Raw genomic sequence first — 6047 nt, forward strand, 5'->3', positions numbered from 1 at the left:
GGCGGCGGCGGCGGGCAGGGCGCGCGGAGCCGGCTGCAGGTGCGGCGGAGGCCGGCGGGGGGCGCCGGGGGCGTTGGGCTGCGGGGGCGCGCGGGCGGCCTGGAAGCGGGCGCCGTGCACTGCACGCCCGAGAGCGCCGCGCCCCCTCCTCTCGCGCGTTCCGGCACCGCCCCTGCCACCTGCTGCCAAGTCACCACCGCCAAGGGGGCTGGCGCGGTGGCTCCTGCGACAGAGCGGCCAGACCTGAAAGCGACGAGAGGGGACGACGGGTTATGAGCGGCTCCTCGGGGACCCTTTCTTGCTGTGCGGCGCCTGGCTGGGAAAGCACAGGTGGAGTCCGAAGCGTCTCAACTCGGACAGCTAGACTGGAGATGGTGCACAAAGTTGGGCCGAGTCCGAAGGACACCCGCAGGGAAGCGCAAGGAGATGCCCTTCTCCAGAACCGGGCAGAGAGCCAGGAACTTCTAGAACTCCGAGACAGGAAACTTTCCCAGTTGAAGCTAGAACCAGTCATGCGACTTGGCTACGTGTTGAGGAACGCTGGCTCTGCATACCAAGGTGTGCAGGGACAAGGCCTAGATGAAGAACGCAACCTTGGATGGGGGGATTGGGGGTGCAGGAGACTGGGAGGCGTTTCGGACAAGCATCCATGGGAAGGTTTCATTGGAAGACTCCCTGGCAGCAGTACCGGAGGTATCCCTCACCACCCCCATGGTCATCTGCCCTCTTAAGCAAACCAAGGCTGGGAATGTTTGGGAAGATAAAGACAAACCAATAAACCACTTGTGGCCATGGTTACTACTTGAAAAAAAAAAAATGCTCATTACTGTGTTGCCAAGAGTCAAGTGCATGAAGTCTCTTTTGAGAAGAAAGGTCATGTCGACCCGTTCTCTGAGCAAAACGAATTCAAATTTCCTTTGGGTTGAAGCCATTTCTAAATGTTTGCAAAAGCATCCACTTTCTCTGTAGACACACCCCGCCCCCCACAAACACACACTGTCTCCAGCTGAAATCCTGCCCTTTACTCCAAGGTCTTTAGTGACATTTTCTCGCCCTACCCCTTCCCCCAATCCCAGGAGTGACTCGCTTGGGGTCTTGTGAGGCCTCTCACTTCTCTTTTGGTTCATAGTTAAAGGGATTGATGCTAACACCACCAACGCTTGGGGTCAAATCCTAGTTCTACTCATTTTGTGACTTGGTGCAAATTATTTACATCAGCTGTAACAATAAGATAATTATGGTACCTATTTCACTGGTTTGTTGTGAAGAGTCACAGTAACTGATAGATGTAAAGGGCTTAGGGCTGTGCCTGGCATGCAAGAATCTCTAATTCTATGGCAACTCTTTCCATAAAACACTCTCACCACTTGTACTGTTACATGATCACTAACACCTACCCAGCTCTACATTCCATCATTCTCCATCATATGACATCTAACGCAACCTTTGTGTATTGATTAGAGTCCAGAAGCCTGGGTGAGAATCCCAGTCCCAACTGTTACTAGCTGTGTGTCCAAGAGCTAATAACCTCCTTTCTCATCTCTACAATATCAAAAATAATGTCTACTTCAGTTAACTGTTGGAATTGACTAAATGAAGCAACATATGTAAAGCGCTTAGAATGGCTCCTGGCACATAAGAAAAACTCAGTAAGAGCTACCATCATTATTATCAACATCACGAGAGTTAGCAGCCATTGTTATATTTAGTTAGGATGACTCAAAGAAGAAAAGGCATCACTGCACTGTCTTCGACAGGTCTACCAAACCTTCCTTCACAGTGTGGGAAGCAATATACAACCCTTCCATCTACAAAATACACAGAACACTTTGTGGGGCCAACTCTCTTCTCAAGTCTTGTCAATTGAGCATCTGTCTGTTTTGATCCTACAAAGTGTCTATCCCGGGGTTAGTTGTAAAGAAGGCAACAAAATCAGGTAAAGTGGGCACTGTGCTCAATAAGTTTACAATATATTGTTTCCAAAATATTCCTGTGGGAACTTGGCTACCATGAAATTTATTTCCAGAACCTCTTCACACAAATCCTCCATCATGGCCCAATATCACAGGGAAAGCCAACTTTTTGTTGCCACTCTTCTCTGATATTTGAGACTAAAAGGCCAGGGTGACTGGCTGGCTTGTATTATTTCCTTACCGGCACTGCGGATGTCTCACACGGTGATACAGAAGGGATTCCTAGGCCATACCATGTCCTGCCATCCCATTGCTCCTCCTTAGAAGTTATGACAATCCTAGCCCCTACCCCAGCCCAGCCCCCCAAGATGTATGCGCAAACATTCCCACATTTTCTATAACTAACTTTAGGCTACTCTTCATGTAACATGGATACATACTCAAGGAACAATGGTTTAAAAAATGCAGAGAATAGTAAACTCATTATTTGCCAGCCTTTAAGCTCAGATTTTATAAATATCGTTTCACTTAATCTTTGCAAAACCTGACAAAGTAAGCACTGTGATTATCCCTATTTAACTAGTGAAGAAATTATGACTCAGAGAGGTGAGCTGGTTTGCCAATTTAACACCAATAGCAATCATGATCTCTGGGATTTGAACCCACCAGTCCGACTCAAGAGCCCTCAAACTTAATTACTACACTGTACCACCACCAAAAAACTAGGATTTGAATGCTCTGGGCTCTGACATTTCCCAGCTCTGTGTCCTTCTGAAAATCACTGATCATTTCTAAGCTTCAGTTCCTCATCTGTTAAAAGGGGAATTTCTGCTTCACAAGGTCATGGTCAGGATCAAGTCAGGTAATGAAAGTGAAAGCTATATATAAAACTTGAAATGTTGTGGAAGCATCTAGGATTACTTTTATTATTGTCCTGATCTTTTATTGCCTATGTCATTACCTGGTCTTTTCTGAAAGCCCCTTCTTTCACCATGATTCCTTCTTGTGTACCAGGACTCAAACAATAGCAATAATAGCAAAACTTCTCGTAGCTCATATTTATTGAAGTGCTTACGATGCATGTTCTGTGTTAAAAATTCGACATCATTATACCACTTAATACTTGGAAGAATTACTGCATGGAGCTATTTTCGCCCTGATTTTAAAATAAGACTCAGAGAGGTAAGGAGCCCAAGATCAGCCAGCTATGAAGAGGTGCTGCTGAGATGTGAAGCCATATCCATCGGATGATAAGACTGGAGCTTTCAGTTTCTACCTGATGGTTCTCAAACTTTATATACATAAGAATCACCTAAAGGGTTGGTTTGGAAGCATCTGTGCTCCAGCCTCCACAATGGATTCACTGAGTTTGGGAAAGAATTCTTGAAATCTAATTTTTGTTTAATTAATAGACTGTAGTTTACAGCAGTTTTAGCTTTACAGAGGTCCCCTATACCCCTTTTCTACTCCCTCTCCCCACCCAGCTTCCCCTATTTTAATATCTTACTTTATCTTTAATATCTTTGTATTACTTTATAAAATATTTATATATGTTACTATATAATATCTTTACCTTACTTTAAAGATATTATCTTTAATATCTAATCAAAGGTGGTACATTTGTTACAATTGATGGACCAATGTCATATTATTATCAACTAAAGTCCATAATTTAGATAGGACTGGTGACCTTATAAGAAGACAGATTACTCAGAGGAAAGGCCATGTGAGGACAAAGCAACCATTCACAAGTCAGTAAGAGAGAGCCCTCATCAGAAATCAAATCCTGCTGGAAACTTGATCTTGAACCTGCCAGTCTCCAGAACTGTGAGAATATAAATTTCCATTTTTTAAGCCACACAGTCTGTGTTATTTAGTTATGGCAGCCTGAGACGACTAACACACATCTGAAGGCCATACTCTGAGAAATCACCACCCTACACCAGAAGTGTGTGGTCTGCCATCCAGCAACATCTGTATCATCTGGGACAACATCAGAAATTTAGAAATTCAGCCCTGCCCAAGACCTCCTGAAGCAGTATCCTCATTTTAAAACATCCTCAAGTGGTTCCAGGTATGCAGATTAAAATGTGAGATGCTCTCCTCAGTAAGACACTGTTGTAGTTTACTTGGGCTCCTTGAAGGCAATCAGCGCTCATTGGGCATGAGAGGAGGCTAATGTTATAGTCACTACCAATTCAATTCACTGCATCCCCCACCCCCACCAGTGAAACAACCCTGTTTCACTTTTTGCCAGTCCCTACTCAAATGGATAGAATTGTTTATTGCCTAGTACAGTTTCAGGAGCAAATATCTTCAACCTTGATCATCTCACTACACCTGCAAATTTCTTTGCAATTCTTGATCTCTCCATATTATAATAATCAAGGAAAATAACCTCCTTTGAGATCTTCACATTCGAAGGAATATTAAAGTGCCATGAGAAGACAAAAACGATGTAAACATATAGAATTTCTATATTTACTAGCTGATTTGGTCTTTTACCACTCTGAAAAGTAGGCAAGTCAGATTTCATTATCCCCATTTTGCAGATGAAAAAACTAAAGCCGATGGCAAGTAAGAGACTTACTTGAATTTTTACCAGGAGCATGGGATGCAGCCAGGACACAAACTTGCATCATCTGACATTTTTAGCCTTGGTGCTCTAAGCCCTGCCAAGTTTATATAAGCTGGATTACTGCCAAACGAACTGCAGATTTGCCTTGCAACTTCGTCATGCAAGGTAAGTTCATATTATAAATGTAAAGTTACTATATCGTTTAGCTGCATTTCCCCAGACTTGTGGACTTCAGGAAATCCACTGGCTCCATTCTCTATGTGGCAGGAGTCAGGATTAGGGAATTTCCTTCAGAACAGATTTAGCTTAACCAGAGGGCTCTGCAGCAATTTACAGTATCATTTATGAAATCAAGGCTGAAAAGGTCTTACCTACATTCCATATCTCTAGGTTCCATATTTGAACGGTATGTTCTAATGGGTGAGAGGTTTGTTAAATTTATACTTTGTATTCTTGTATTTTCTTTAATTGCTTACCATACTGCATTTAGACTAAAAATAGATCCTTGGGGAGTAAGAATCTGCCAGTGTATCTATTGGAGCAAGTTGAATGAAACTGTCCAAAAATGACTTTATTGTAACTAAATAAATGTGTTTCTAGAGAGTTCTTTTTAATCAAAAGTTGGGCAGAACCGAAAACTAAATTTCATTCTAAATCATGTTTCTTCAAATATTTGATTCAAATAGATGAAGTTCATTTTAAGAAACAGGATAAATTTGCATTTCTTTGTTTATATGTGCATATACAAAATACTGTGTTACATTGCTGATAAGGAAGTTATTTAACTTAGTATATTTAAGATTTTTCAATAAATTAACATTTGGGGGAAATATGTTCAATTTGTTTTGTTTTAAAATGTGTTCACAAAATTAAAGTTCTTTATATAAATTAGAAAGGTTGTAGGGAAAACAAGAAGCATTGTTTTTTCAGATTAAGATTAAAAAAATATTGCCACAGTTCTGAACCTGGATAATTCAAAACTAGGTTGACAATCTGTCAGAACTGAATGGTGAAACTGCCACATTCACACTTGTCAAAGAGATGAAGCATTTGATGTTCAAGTTCAGGTGTTAGTTAACCTGTCAACAAATGAACAAAAGAGAGGAAAAAAGACAAACCTTCAAAGTCTCAGCTTTTGGGTCTTCCAAAGTCCAGACTCTTACAGATGGGCAACGATAACAAGTGGTAACAAAGAATGAAATTCCAACTATGTTGGAACGGTGAGTGCCTATAGAACAGGCATTTGCAGATTTGGAGAGAGTTTGGGGAAATCCAACGAAGGGTACATCCTTAGACATGGAAGTAGACTCAGTTACTGACGAAAATTCAGGGCATGGGTGGCCGATATGCGGATAAAGACAGAAGATCATGCGGTGGCTAGACTATTGGATAACAAAGTTATCTGACATGACAAGTCATTTTTATTTCCCTTATTGATTTTTGGCAAGTATGTAAATTTTATCCACAGTGATTAGAACACCTATCAAAATATTCTCTTCCATTCATTCATGTGTAACTAAAGTCTGATGAAACAGATTCATTAATTATTCAAATAA

This window comes from Callorhinus ursinus, unplaced genomic scaffold (genome assembly GCF_003265705.2).
Source record: "Callorhinus ursinus isolate GAN/ISIS: 27379988/994484 unplaced genomic scaffold, GSC_fseal_2.0 scaffold4, whole genome shotgun sequence".
Taxonomy (NCBI): Eukaryota; Metazoa; Chordata; class Mammalia; order Carnivora; family Otariidae; genus Callorhinus; species Callorhinus ursinus.